Source organism: Oncorhynchus nerka, linkage group LG1, assembly GCF_034236695.1.
Source record: "Oncorhynchus nerka isolate Pitt River linkage group LG1, Oner_Uvic_2.0, whole genome shotgun sequence".
Taxonomy (NCBI): Eukaryota; Metazoa; Chordata; class Actinopteri; order Salmoniformes; family Salmonidae; genus Oncorhynchus; species Oncorhynchus nerka.
The window spans coordinates 6947590-6963734 of NC_088396.1; positions in this window are offsets into that span (position 1 = coordinate 6947590).

A 16145-nucleotide genomic window follows, 5' to 3' on the forward strand; every position below is an offset into this window, starting at 1 on the left:
CACTTACACAAATCACTGATTATTGGCTGAAAGAAATTGATAAAAGATTGTGGGAGCTGTTTTGTTAGACAGCAATGCAGCTTTTGACATTATCGATCATAGCCTGCTGATGGAAAAACGTATATGTGTTGTGGTTGTACACCCTGTGCTATATTGTGGACAAAGAAGGGTGTTCTTTAATGGAGCATAATTCAGGTAGAATCAGGAATTTTCCAGAGCATCTCTCTAGGCCCCTTACCTTTTTCAATCTTTACTGGGCAATGCCAGTGTGTCTATGTATGAGGATGACTCAACATTATACACGTCAGCTAGTACAACAAGTGAAAACTGCAAAGCTTAACAGACTTCCGGCGCCGACAGAGATGGCCGCCTCGCTTTGCATTCTTCGGAAACTATGCATTATTTAGTTTTTTTATGTATTACTTACACTGTTACCCCAGGAAATCTTAAGTCTTATTACATACAGCCGGGAGGAACTATTGGATATCAGAGCAACGTCACCTTCTCAACATCATGACCAGGAATACAACTTTCCCGAAGCGGATCCTCTGTTTAGCCCACCACCCAGGACAATTGATCAGATCCCAGCAGGCGACCCAAAACAACGGCGCCGCAGAAAGTGCAGACGGAGCGGTCTTCTGGTCAGGCTCCGTAGACGGGCACATTGCTCACCGCTCCCGAGCATACTACTCTCCAATGTCCAGTCTCTTGACAACAAGGTAGATGAAATCCGAGCAAGGATTGCCTTCCAGAGAGACATCAGAGATTGTAACATTCTCTGTTTCACGGAAACATGGCTCGCTCAGGATACGTTATCAGAGTCGGTACAGCCACTCGGTTTCTTCACGCTTCGCGCCGACAGAAACAAACATCTCTCTGGTAAGAAGAAGGGCGGGGGTGTATGCCTTATGATTAATGAGTCGTGGTGTGATCATAACAACATACAGGAACTCAAGTCCTTTTGTTCCCCTGACCTAGAATTCCTTACAAGAAAATGCCAACCACATTATCTACCAAGAGAATTCTATTAGATTATAATCACAGTCGTGTATATCCGTGCTCAGGTCTGTTCAACGTTGGTCCGACTAATCTGCTTCAAGATTGCTTCGATCACGTGGACTGGGATATGTTCCAGATAGCGTTGAACAACAACATTGATGTATACGCTGATTCGGTGAGCGAGTTTATTAGCAAGTGCATCGGTGATGTTGTACCCACAGCGACTATTAAAACCTTCCCCAACCAGAAATCATTGTTTGATGGCAGCGTTCTCGCAAAACTGAAAGCGCGAACCACTGCTTTTAATCAGGGCAAGGCGACCAGAAACACGACCAAATACAAACAGTGTAGCTATTCCCTCCACAAGGCAATCAAACAAGCTAAGCGTCAGAATAGAGACAAAGTAGAGTCTCAATTCAACGGCTCAGACACGAGAGTTATGTGGCAGGGTCTACAGTCAATCACAACTTCTTTGCTCGCTTTGAGGACAATACAGTGCCACCGACACGGCCTGCTACCAAAACCTGCGGGCGCTCCTTCACCGCAGCCAACGTGAGTAAAACATTTAAAAGTGTTAACCCTCGCAAGGCTGCCGGCCCAGACTGCATCCCTAGCCACGTCCTCAGAGCATGGCTGGTGTGTTTACGGACATATTCAATCAATCCCTATCTCAGTCTGCTGTCCCCACATGCTTCAAGATGGCCACCATTGTTCCTGTTCCCAAGAAAGCTAAGGTAACTGAGCTAAACGACTATCGACCCGTAGCACTCACTTCCGTCATCATGAAGTGCTTTGAGAGACTAGTCAAGGATCATATCACCTCCACCCTACCTGAGACCCTAGACCCACTCCAATTTGCTTACCGCCCCAAAAGGTCCACAGACAACGCAATCACACTGCCCTAAACCATCTGGACAAGAGGAATACCTATGTAAGAATGCTGTTCATCGACTACAGCTCAGCATTTAACACCATTGTGCCCTCCAAACTCGTCACTAAGCTCGAGACCCTGGGTCTCGACCCCGCCCTGTGCAACTGGGTCCTGGACTTCCGGACGGGCCGCCCCCAGGTGGTGAGGGTAGGAAACATCTCCACCCCGCTGATCCTCAACACTGGGGCCCCACAAGGGTGCGTTCTCAGCTCTCTCCTGTACTCCCTGTTCACCCATGACTGCGTGGCCATGCACTCCTCCAACTCAATCATCAAGTTTGCAGACGACACTACAGTGGTAGGCTTGATTACCAACAACAACGAGACGGCCTAAAGGGAGGAGGTGAGGGCCCTCGGAGTGTGGTGTCAGGAAAATAACCTCTCACTCAACGTCAACAAAACAAAGGAGATGATCGTGGACTTCAGGAAATGGCAGAGGGAGCATTCCCCTATCCACATCGACGGGACAGTAGTGGAGAAGGTGGAAAGTTCCTCGGCATACACATCACAGACAAACTGAAATGGTCCACCCACACAGACAGCGTGGTGAAGAAGGCGCAACAACACCTCTTCAACCTCAGGAGGCTGAAGAAATTTGGTTTGTCACAACAACAAAAAACTACTTTTACCAAGTATCACCACCTGGTATGGCAACTGCTCCGCCCACATCCACAAGGCTCTCCAGAGGGTAGTGAGGTCTGCACAACGCATCACCGGGGGAAAACGACCTGCCCTCCAGGACACCTACACCACCCGATGTCACAGGAAGGCCATAAAGATCATCAAGGACAACAACCACCCGAGCCACTGCCTGTTCACCCCACTATTATCCAGAAGGTGAGGTCAGTACAGGTGCTTCAAAGCTGGGCCCGAGAGACTGAAAAACAGCTTCTATCTCAAGGCCATCATACTGTTAAACAGCCATCACTAACATTGAGTGGCTGATGCCAACATGCTGACTCAAATCTCGAGCCACTTTAATAATAAAACATTGGATGTAATAAATGTATCACTAGTCCCTTTAAACAATGCCACTTTAAATACATTACTCATCCCTACATTACTCATCTCATATGTATATACTGTATTTTATACGATCTACTGCATCTTGCCTATGCCGTTCGACCATCGCTCATCCATATATTTATATGTACTTATTATTGTGTGTAAAAGGTAGTTGTTGTGAAATTGTTAGATTACTTGTTAGATATTACTGCATATTCGGAACTAAAAGCACAAGCATTTCGCTACACCCGCATTAACATTTGCTAACCATGTGTATGTGACCAATAACATTTGATTTGATTTGAAGCTTAACAAAGAGCTGTAGTTAGTTTCAGAACAGGTGGCAAGGAATAAATTGGTCCTAAATATTTCAAAAACTAAAAGCATTGTTTTTGGGACAAATAATTCACTAAACCCTAAACCTCAACTAAATCTTGTAATAAATGTGGAAATTGAGCAAGTTGAGGTGGCTAAACAGCTTGGAGTAGCCCTGTATTGTAAACTGTCATGGTCAAAACATGTTGATACAACAGTAGCTAAGATGGGCAGAAGTCTGTCCACAATACAGTGCTGATCTGACAGTAGTTGTGTTGTTTTGGTCAATAGTTGTGTGGTTGTGGTCAGTAGTTGTGTTCCGTAGTGGTCGATAGTAGGTGTGTCGTTCAGCAGTTGTGGTCAGTCATTGTCTGGTTGTGGTCAGTAGTTGTGTGGTCAGTGGTTGTGTTCAGCCCTATCTGAAGGGAATCCGTGATGTCCTCTGCCTCCCCTTGCTTGTGGAGCCCCACTTATGCAATGTCATGACATACTGACATACTGTACATTTAACATTTTACATTTAAGTCATTTAGCAGATGCTCTTATCCAGAGCGACTTACAAATTGGTGCGTTCACCTTATGACATCCAGTGGAACTGCCACTTTACAATAGTGCATCTAAATCTTTTAAGGGGGGGGGGGGTGGGAAGGATTACTTTATCCTTTCCTAGGTATTCCTTAAAGAGGTGGGGTTTCAGGTGTCTCCCGAAGGTGGTGATTGACTCCGCTGTCCTGGCGTCGTGAGGGAGTTTGTTCCACCATTGGGGGGCCAGAGCAGCGAACAGTTTTGACTGGGCTGAGCGGGAACTGTACTTCCTCAGTGGTAGGGAGGCGAGCAGGCCAGAGGTGGATGAACGCAGTGCCTTTGTTTGGGTGTAGGGCCTGATCAGAGCCTGGAGGTACTGAGGTGCCGTTCCCCTCACAGCTCCGTAGGCAAGCACCATGGTCTTGTAGCGGATGCGAGCTTCAACTGGAAGCCAGTGGAGAGAGTGGAGGAGCGGGGTGACGTGAGAGAACTTGGGAAGGTTGAACACCAGACGGGCTGCGGCGTTCTGGATGAGCTGTAGGGGTTTAATGGCACAGGCAGGGAGCCCAGCCAACAGCGAGTTGCAGTAATCCAGACGGGAGATGACAAGTGCCTGGATTAAGGACCTGCGCCGCTTCCTGTGTGAGGCAGGGTCGTACTCTGCGGATGTTGTAGAGCATGAACCTACAGGAACGGGCCACCGCCTTGATGTTATTTGAGAACGACAGGGTGTTGTCCAGGATCACGCCAAGGTTCTTAGCGCTCTGGGAGGAGGACACAATGGAGTTGTCAACCGTGATGGCGAGATCATGGAACGGGCAGTCCTTCCCCGGGAGGAAGAGCAGCTCCGTCTTGCCGAGGTTCAGCTTGAGGTGATGATCCGTCATCCACACTGATATGTCTGCCAGACATGCAGAGATGCGATTCGCCACCTGGTCGTCAGAAGGGGGAAAGGAGAAGATTAATTGTGTGTCGTCTGCATAGCAATGATAGGAGAGACCATGTGAGGTTATGACAGAGCCAAGTGACTTGGTGTATAGCGAGAATAGGAGAGGGCCTAGAACAGAGCCCTGGGGGACACCAGTGGTGAGAGCACGTGGTGAGGAGACAGATTCTCGCCACGCCACCTGGTAGGAGTGACCTGTCAGGTAGGACGCAATCCAAGCGTGGGCCGCGCCGGAGATGCCCAACTCGGAGAGGGTGGAGAGGAGGATCTGATGGTTCACAATATCGAAGGCAGCCGATAGGTCTAGAAGGATGAGAGCAGAGGAGAGAGTTAGCTTTAGCAGTGCGGAGCGCCTCCGTGATACAGAGAAGAGCAGTCTCAGTTGAATGACTAGTCTTGAAACCTGACTGATTTGGATCAAGAAGGTCATTCTGAGAGAGATAGCGGGAGAGCTGGCCAAGGACGGCACGTTCAAGAGTTTTGGAGAGAAAAGAAAGAAGGGATACTGGTCTGTAGTTGTTGACATCGGAGGGATCGAGTGTAGGTTTTTTCAGAAGGGGTGCAACTCTCGCTCTCTTGAAGACGGAAGGGACGTAGCCAGCGGTCAGGGATGAGTTGATGAGCGAGGTGAGGTAAGGGAGAAGGTCTCCGGAAATGGTCTGGAGAAGAGAGGAGGGGATAGGGTCAAGCGGGCAGGTTGTTGGGCGGCCGGCCGTCACAAGACGCGAGATTTCATCTGGAGAGAGAGGGAGAAAGAGGTCAGAGCACAGGGTAGGGCAGTGTGAGCAGAACCAGCGGTGTCGTTTGACTTAGCAAACGAGGATCGGATGTCGTCGACCTTCTTTTCAAAATGGTTGACGAAGTCATCTGCAGAGAGGGAGGAGGGGGGAGGATTCAGGAGGGAGGAGAAGGTGGCAAAGAGCTTCCTAGGGTTAGAGGCAGATGCTTGGAATTTAGAGTGGTAGAAAGTGGCTTTAGCAGCAGAGACAGAAGAGGAAAATGTAGAGAGGAGGGAGTGAAAGGATGCCAGGTCCGCAGGGAGGCGAGTTTTCCTCCATTTCCGCTCGGCTGCCCGGAGCCCTGTTCTGTGAGCTCGCAATGAGTCGTCGAGCCACGGAGCGGGAGGGGAGGACCGAGCCGGCCTGGAGGATAGGGGACATAGAGAGTCAAAGGATGCAGAAAGGGAGGAGAGGAGGGTTGAGGAGGCAGAATCAGGAGATAGGTTGGAGAAGGTTTGAGCAGAGGGAAGAGATGATAGGATGGAAGAGGAGAGAGTAGCGGGGGGAGAGAGAGCGAAGGTTGGGACGGCGCGATACCATCCGAGTAGGGGCAGTGTGGGAAGTGTTGGATGAGAGCGAGAGGGAAAAGGATACAAGGTAGTGGTCGGAGACTTGGAGGGGAGTTGCAATGAGGTTAGTGGAAGAACAGCATCTAGTAAAGATGAGGTCGAGCGTATTGCCTGCCTTGTGAGTAGGGGGGGAAGGTGAGAGGGTGAGGTCAAAAGAGGAGAGGAGTGGAAAGAAGGAGGCAGAGAGGAATGAGTCAAAGGTAGACGTGGGGAGGTTAAAGTCGCCCAGAACTGTGAGAGGTTAGGGTGGCCGCAGCCACGCGGTGTGGAGCGTTTGTATGGTCTGTGCAGAGAGGAGAGAACAGGGATAGACAGACACATAGTTGACAGGCTACAGAAGAGGCTACGCTAATGCAAAGGAGATTGGAATGACAAGTGGACTACACGTCTCGAATGTTCAGAAAGTTAAGCTTACGTAGCAAGAATCTTATTGACTAAAATGATTAAAATGATACAGTACTGCTGAAGTAGGCTAGCTGGCAGTGGCTGCGTTGTTGACTTTGTAGGCTAGCTGGCAGTGGCTGCGTTGTTGACACTACACTAATCAAGTCGTTCCGTTGGGTGTGATAGTTTCGACAGTGCTGCTATTCGGGGGCTAGCTGGCTAGCTAGCAGTGTTGATTACGTTACGTTGCGTTAAAAGAATGACAATAGCTGGCTAGCTAACCTAGAAAATCGCTCTAGACTACACAATTATCTTTGATACAAAGACGGCTATGTAGCTAGCTATGTAGCTAGCTACGATCAAACAAATCAAACCGTTGTACTGTAATGAAATGAAAATGTGATACTACCTGTGGAGCGAAGCAGAATGCGACCGGGTTGTTGAGTGAGGAAGTTCAATTCCGTGGACGTTGGCTAGCTGGACCAGCTGTTGAGATGTACCTTTAGTGAATCAGGTGTTAAATGATAACATTAAAATGTCCAAAACATGAAGAACACTTTCCTAATATTGAGTATATTCAGAACACCCTTAATGCGTCATGGACTCAACATATGGTGTCCAAAGCGTTCCACAGGGATGCTGGCCCATGTTGACTCCAGTGCTTCTCACAGTTGTGTGAAGTTGGCTGGATGTTCTTTGGGTGGTGGACCACTCTTAGCACACACGGGAAATGGTTGAGCGTGAAAAACCCAGCAGCGTTGCATTTCTTGACACACTCAAACCAGTGCGCCTGGCACCTACTACCCCATTCAAAGGCACATCTTTGGTCTTCCCCATTTACCCTCTGAATGGCACACAAACCATCCATGTCTCAATTGTGTAAAAGCTTAAAAATCCTCCTTTCTCCATCCCTTCAACTACACTGATTGAAGTGGATTTAACAAGTGACATCAATAAGGGATCATACACTGCTCAAAAAAATAAAGGGAACACTAAAATAACACATCCTAGATCTGAATGAATGAAATATTCTTATTAAATACTTTTTTCTTTACATAGTTGAATGTGCTGACAACAAAATCACACAAAAATGATCAATGAAATCAAATTTATCAACCCATGGAGGTCTGGATTTGGAGTCACACTCAAAATTAAAGTGGAAAACCACACTACAGGCTGATCTAACTTTGATGTAATGTCCTTAAAACAAGTCAAAATGAGGCTCAGTAGTGTGTGTGGCCTCCACGTGCCTGTATGACCTCCCTACAACGCCTGGGCATGTTCCTGATGAGGTCGCGGATGGTCTTCTGAGGGATCTCCTCCCAGACCTGGACGAAAGCATCCGCCAACTCCTGGACAGTCTGTGGTGCAATGGGGTGTTGGTGGATGGAGCGAGACATGATGTCCCAGATGTGCTCAATTGGATTCAGGTCTGGGGAACAGGCGGGCCAGTCCATAGCATCAATGCCTTCCTCTTGCAGGAACTGCTGACACACTCCAGCCACATGAGGTCTAGCATTGTCTTGCATTAGGAGGAACCCAGGGCCAACCGCACCAGCATATGGTCTCACAAGGGGTCTGAGGATCTCATCTCGGTACCTAATGGCAGTCAGGCTACCTCTGGCGAGCACATGGAGGGCTGTGCGGCCCCCCAAAGAAATGCCACCCCACACCATGACTGACCCACCGCCAAACCGGTCATGCTGGAGGATGTTGCAGGCAGCAGAACGTTCTCCACGGCGTCTCCAGACTCTGTCACGTGCTCAGTGTGAACCTGCTTTCATCTGTGAAGAGCACAGGGCGCCAGTGGCGAATTTGCCAATATTGGTGTTCTCTGGCAAATGCCAAACCTCCTGCACGGTGTTGGGCTGTAAGCACAACCCCCACCTGTGAACGTCGGGCCCTCATACCACCCTCATGGAGTCGTTCTGACCGTTTGAGCACAAAGGCGGAGGTAGCGGTCCTGCTGCTGGGTTGTTGCCCTCCTACGGCCTCCTCCACGTCTCCTGATGTACTGGCCTGTCTCCTGGTAGCACCTCCATGCTCTGGACACTACGCTGACAGACACAGCAAACCTTCTTGCCACAGCTCGCATTGATGTTCCATCCTGGATGAGCTGCACTACCTGAGCCACTTGTGTGGGTTGTAGACTCCGTCTCATGCTACCACTAGAGTGAAAGCACCGCCAGCATTCAAAAGTGACCAAAACATCAGCCAGGAAGCATAGGAACTGAGAAGTGGTCTGTGGTCACCACCTGCAGAACCACTCCTTTATTGGGGGTGTCTTGCTAATTGCCTATAATTTGCACCTGTTGTCTATTCCATTTGCACAACAGCATGTGAAATTTATTGTCAATCAGTGTTGATTCCTAAGTGAACAGTTTGATTTCACAGAAGTGTGATTGACTTGTAGTTACATTGTGTTGTTTAAGTGTTCCCTTTATTTTTTTGAGCAGTGTACTTTTCTCCTGGTCAGTCTCATGGAAAGAGCAGACATTGCTAATGTTTTGTACACAGTGGATAAGCAAGCAACAAAACAAGAACATAAACATCCAGTGGCTTCAATAGAGTGGCAGATGCATTCATATACAGTATACCAGTGTTACTCACTTTTTTTGTAAGGAGGCCACTTTGGGATGAGACAATCATTCAGAGGGCTGCACAGATATTTAATTTCTTGTGTTTTTCTTCCACTATTATCAATTGAGGGAAATTCAGAGCAATAGAGAAAATGCAATTGATTTGATGTACAGCACATCACAAATATATACATACAGACATCAAATAGTCTACATCACATGTATAAGACCCATATTAAAGTGTTACCTCAGTAGTTGAATGAGCGAAAATGTCCCTTCTGCTCCTTGACTGAATTCATTCTAAATGTATAGTCTGTTGTTGCCATCCTTGTGAGGCAATCCAAGTGTGCATTGGTCAGTCTGTTTCTCTGTTGTTTCACAATGTTCATTGTTGAAAATGTTGCTTCACATTAATAAGTGCTGACAAAAAAAGTCACCTTTTGCACACACTGCTTCAGAAGTGGATACTCTGTGTCTGACAAGGCTCCAGAATGGGTAACAATGTGCAATGTGTCAATCGCAGCTCTACTATCTCTCTATTCCAGCATGGACAGGACAGAGGGCTGTGATGCCCGGGGTCAGAGATGGCACTATCTCACTCTCTATTCCAGCATGGACAGGACAGAGGGCTGTGATGCCCGGGGTCAGAGATGACACTATCTCACTCTCTCTCTATTCCAGCATGGACAGGACAGAGGGCTGTGATGCCCGGGGTCAGAGATGGCACTATCTCACTCTCTATTCCAGCATGGACAGGACAGAGGGCTGTGATGCCCGGGGTCAGAGATGACACTATCTCACTCTCTATTCCAGCATGGACAGGACAGAGGGCTGTGATGCCCGGGGTCAGAGATGACACTATCTCACTCTCTATTCCAGCATGGACAGGACAGAGGGCTGTGATGCCCGGGGTCAGAGATGACACTGGCACATGAAAGGGTTCTCAATGAAATTGAAAAACTCCATGATATCCTTGAATTTTGACTCATCCAACACACGTACAAATACATAATAGCTAAAATGTTGCAGTATGTCTGGGATGGATGTGGTGACTGCTCTGCGTTTTGGGAAATGAACAACTGTCTGTCAGGTATGAACAGTGTGGTGACTTTTTTGAAATGATGTGACCACACGCAGCATTTTGCCTGGAGTTTTAGCTTTCCCTTGGAGCTGGAGATTCACCATGTTCAGCTGGTAGGTGATGTCAGTTAGAAATATCCAGCTTTAATATCCACTGTGGATCATCCAGCTCTGGCTCCTCTCCCCTTGCTTGCAACACGAGACAGCCTTCTCACCTCATTGTGAAATATCAAGTTGCCGTATTCTGTCTGGTATTCCTCCAGCAATTCAAAATCAAATCAAATCAAATGTATTTGTCACATACACATGGTTAGCAGATGTTAATGCGAGTGTAGCGAAATGCTTGTGCTTCTAGTTCCGACAATGCAGTAATAACCAACAAGTAATCTAGCTAACAATTCCAAAACTACTACCTTAATACACACAAGTGTAAGGGGATAAAGAATATGTACATAAAGATATATGAATGAGTGATGGTACAGAGCGGCATAGGCAAAATACAGTAGATGGTATCGAGTACAGTATATACATATGAGATGAGTATGTAAACAAAGTGGCATAGTTAAAGTGGCTAGCGATACATGTATTACATAAAGATGCAGTAGATGATATAGAGTACAGTATATACGTATACATATGAGATGAATGATGTAGGGTATGTAAACATTATATTAGGTAGCATTGTTTAAAGTGGCTAGTGATATATTTTACATCATTTCCCATCCATTCCCATTATTAAAGTGGCTGGAGTTGAGTCAGTGTGTTGGCAGCAGCCACTCAATGTTAGTGGTGGCTGTTTAACAGTCTGATGGCCTTGAGATAGAAGCTGTTTTTCAGTCTCTCGGTCCCAGCTTTGATGCACCTGTACTGACCTCGCCTTCTGGATGATAGCGGGGTGAACAGGCAGTGGCTCGGGTGGTTGTTGTCCTTGATGATCTTTATGGCCTTCCTGTGACATCGGTTGGTGTAGGTGTCCTGGAGGGCAGATAGTTTGCCCCCGGTAATGCGTTGTGCAGACCTCACTACCCTCTGGAGAGCCTTACGGTTGTGGGCGGAGCAGTTAGCGTACCAGGCGGTGATACAGCCCGCCAGGATGCTCTCGATTGTGCATCTGTAGAAGTTTGTGAGTGCTTTTGGTGACAAGCCAAATTTCTTCAGCCTCCTGAGGTTGAAGAGACGCTGCTGCGCCTTCTTCACGATGCTGTCTGTGTGGGTGGACCAATTCAGTTTGTCTGTGATGTGTACACCGAGGAACTTAAAACTTACTACCCTCTCCACTACTGTTCCATCGATGTGGATAGGGGGGTGTTCCCTCTGCTGCTTCCTGAAGTCCACAATCATCTCCTTAGTTTTGTTGACGTTGAGTGTGAGGTTATTTTCCTGACACCACACTCCGAGGGCCCTCACCTCCTCCCTGTAGGCCGTCTCGTCGTTGTTGGTAATCAAGCCTACCACTGTTGTGTCGTCCGCAAACTTGATGATTGAGTTGGAGGCGTGCGTGGCCACGCAGTCGTGGGTGAACAGGGAGTACAGGAGAGGGCTCAGAACGCACCCTTGTGGGGCCCCAGTGTTGAGGATCAGCGGGGTGGAGATGTTGTTGCCTACCCTCACCACCTGGGGGCGGCCCGTCAGGAAGTCCAGTACCCAGTTGCACAGGGCGGGGTCGAGACCCAGGGTCTCGAGCTTGAAGGGTACTATGGTGTTAAATGCCAAGCTGTAGTCGATGAACAGCATTCTCACGTAGGTATTCCTCTTGTCCAGATGGGTTAGGGCAGTGTGGTTGACATTGCATCGTCTGTGGACCTATTTGGGCGGTAAGCAAATTGGAGTGGGTCTAGGGTGTCAGGTAGGGTGGGGGTGATATGGTCCTTGACTAGTCTCTCAAAGCACTTCATGATGACGGAAGTGAGTGCTACGGGGCGGTAGTCATTTAGCTCAGTTACCTTAGCTTTCTTGGGAACAGGAACAATGGTGGCCCTCTTAAAGCATGAGGGAACAGCAGACTGGGATAGGGATTGATTGAATATGTCCGTAAACACACCAGCCAGCTGGTCTGCACATGCTCTGAGGGCGTGGCTGGGGATGCAGTCTGGGCCTGCAGCCTTGCGAGGGTTAACACGTTTAAATGTTTTCCTCACGTCGGCTGCAGTGAAGGAGAGTCCGCATGTTTTGGTTGCGGGCAGTGTCAGTGGCACTGTATTGTCCTCAAAGCGGGCAAAAAAGTTATTTAGTCTGCCTGGGAGCAAGACATCCTGGTCCGTGACGGAGCTGGTTTTCTTTTTGTAATCCGCGATTGACTGTAGACCCTGCCACATACCTCTTGTGTCTGAGCCGTTGAATTGAGATTCTACTTTGTCTCTATACTGACGCTTAGCTTGTTTGATTGCCTTGCGGAGGGAATAGCTACACTGTTTGTATTCGGTCATGTTTCCGGTCACCTTGCCCTGATTAATAGCAGTGGTTCGAGCTTTCAGTTTCACGCGAATGCTGCCATCAATCCACGGTTTATGGTTTGGGAATGTTTTAATCGTTGCTATGGGAACGACATCTCCAACCACGTTCTAATGAACTCGCACAACGAATCAGCGTATTCGTCAATGTTGTTGTTTGACGCAATACGAAACATATCCCAGTCCACGAGATGGAAGCAGTCTTGGGAGTGTGGAATCAGATTGGTAGGACCAGCGTTGAACAGACCTCAGCGCGGGAGCTTCTTGTTTTAGTTTCTGTCTGTACGCAGGGAGCAACAAAATGGAGTCGTGGTCAGCTTTTCCAATTCACAGAATTGCCTGTGATTAAGTGATGTGATTAAGTGCATTAAGTGCACTCGCAATAATAAATGTTCACCACGTGCAAAATTTGCTGCATCACATTCTGTAAGTCAGTCTTTGAAGCTCAAAAATAGCCTGGTCAGCTGTGGGCGCAACAGCATACACAGACGTCATCTGCATACAGGTGAACTTGAACTTGTCACTTGTGTTTAATGAAAGACGCTGAGCATCTAGAAAGAGCTTTCCCATTTCTCATCCTCAAAAATAAGACCAAGGTCATCATGTCACTTCATGCAAGCCTCTATACAGTTGACCAAATGTTTTAATTCCCTTGTTGAACCAATAAAATGTAATACCATGTCTCAGGGCTTTGGGTAAGATGGGGTTATTATAGAAAGGTGTTTGTTCATATATAGATATATGCCCGTCTGTTTGTTTACGGGCTTCAATCAATATAAACGTCCCTTTCAGGACACGGTCTTTCAAAGATATGTAAAAATCCAAATAACTTCACAGATCTTCATTGTGAAAGGTTTAAACACTGTTTCCCATGTTTGTTCAACGAACCATAAACAATTCATGAACATGCACCTGTGGAACGGTCGTTAAGACACTAACAGCTTACAGGCAGAAGGCAATAAAAGGTCACAGTTATGAAAGCTTAGGACACTAAAGAGGCCTTTCTACTGAGTCTGAAAAACACCAAAAGAAAGATGCCCAGGGTCCCTGCTCATCTGCGTGAACGTGCCTTAGGCATGCTGCAAGGAGGCATGAGGACTGCAGATGTGGCCAGGGCAATAAATGGCAATGTCCGTACTGTGAGACGCCTAAGACAGAGCTACAGGGAGACAGGACAGACAGCTGATCGTCCTCGCAGTGGCAGATCACGTGTAACAACACCTGCACAGGATCGGTACATCCGAACATCACACCTGCAGGACAGGTACAGGATGGCAACAACAACTGCCTGAGTTACACCAGGAATACACAATCCCTCCATCAGTGCTCAGACTGTCCGCAATAGGCTGAGAGAGGCTGGACTGAGGGCTTGTAGGCCTGTTGTAATGCAGGTCCTCACCAGACATCACCGGCAACAAAGTTGCCTATGGGCACAAACCCACCTTTGCTCAGCCAGACAGAAATGTCAAAAAGTGCTTTTCTGACGGGTTTTGTCTATCCAGGGGTGATGGTCGAATTCGCGTTTATTATCGAAGGAATGCGTGTTACACCGAGGCCTGTACTCTGGAGCGGGATCGATTTGGAGGTGGAGGGTCAATCATGGTCTGAAGCGGTGTGTCACAGCATCATCGGACTGAGCTTGTGGTCATCGCAGGCAATAACCTCCAGCATGACAATGCCACCAGCCATACTGATTTCCTTCAAGACAGGAATGTCAGTGTTCTGCCATTGCCAGCAAAGAGCCTGAATCTCAATCCCATTGAGCACATCTGGGACCTGTTGGATCAGAGGGTGAGGGCTAGGGCCATTCTCCCCATAAATGTCCGGGAACTTGCAGGTGCCTTGGTGGAAGAGTGGGGTAACATCTCACAGCAAGAACTGGCAAATCTGGTGCAGTCCATGAGGAGGAGATGCACTGCAGTACTTAATGCAGCTGGTGGCCACACCAGATACTGTTACTTTTGATTTTGACCCCGCCGTTGTTCAGTGACACAAACCTAGCAAAGCTTTAGGTGGGCTAATATAAGGTATATATGCCAATTAAACAGGGTAAAATACCATTTTCACCTGTCTCCAAGAGGGTGAACTTGTTGTATTTTGCCATACCCACACAGCCTTTAACTGAGATAGAGACCCAGTAATACAACTGGAAGTCAGGTAGAGTAATCCCTCCTTTTGAGTATGGTTTGCATGAAGTTGTGAGTTTCACTCTGGGGGCATTCCCTTTCCAATGAAGAGGCCTTCCTATTAAGTTGTTTGAAACCGTGGGAGTGGGCGGATTTCCTCGTCCTTCTCGCCAACCATGATTTTGGGCAGCTGCATGGTAAGAAATGTGACTGTTCCTGGTGGAAATACAATGACCTTTCCCAGAACTCGAGTAAATGACATTAGGGCGGCAGGGTAGCCTAGTGGTTAGAGCGTTGGACTAGTAACCGAAAGGTTGCAAGTTCGAATCCCCGAGCTGACAAGGTACAAATCTGTCGTTCTGCCCCTGAACAGGCAGTTAACCCACTGTTCCTAGGCCGTCATTGAAAATAAGAATTTGTTCTTAACTGACTTGCCTAGTAAAATAAAGGTAAAAAATAAAATAAAAAAATTACTAAACTGCTCCCGAATGTACTACGCCAGGACATGAATATGGATTATTTTTACATTATGAAGGGCAGCTCTGAACAGTTGAAACTGGATTTCATAACCTGTAGGACCTGCCTTGTTGACAGTGCTGTCCTACAGGCCCTAGTTTCTACCTTCTTAACAACACTACCAACAAGGCAGGTCCAACAGGCCCTAGTTTCTACCTTCTAGACAGCACTGTCAACAAGGCAGGTCCTACCGGCCCTAGTTTTGTCACACCTTGACTACTGTTCAGTTGTGTGGTCAGGTGCCACTAAGAGGGGCTAAGGAAAATTACAATTGGCTCAGAACAGGGCAGCACTGCTGGCCCTTGGATGTACACAGAGAGCTAATATTAATAATATGCATGCCAATATTTCCTGGCTCAAAGTAGAGGAATGGACTCCATCACTACTTGTATTTGTGAGAGGTATTGACATTTTGAAAGCACCGAGCTGTCTATTTAAATGACTAGCACACAGTCTAAACTACTGGCGCACAGCTCAGACACCCATGCATACCCCACAAGACATGCCACCAGAGGTCTCTTCACAGTCCAAGTCCAGAACAGACTATGGGGAACGTGTTCAGTTCGTCTCAGTTGTTGAATTTTATGTTCATACAAATATTTACACATTAAGTTTGCTGAAAATAAACATAGTTGACAGAGAGAGGACATTTCTTTTTTTGCTGAGTTTATTTAAAGTGTTTTTAATTAAAAGGGTTGTTTATGAAACCTAGCAAAGCTTTAGGTGGGCTAATATAAGGTATATATGCCAATTAAACAGGGTAAAAGACACAGTCCAAGTCCAGAACAGACTATGGGAGGCACACAGTACTACATAGAGCCATCACTACATAGAACTCTATTCCACATCAGGTAACTGATGCAAGCAATAGAATCTGATTTAAAAAGCAGGTAAATATACATCTTATGGAATTGCGTGGACTGTGAAGCAACATAAACATAG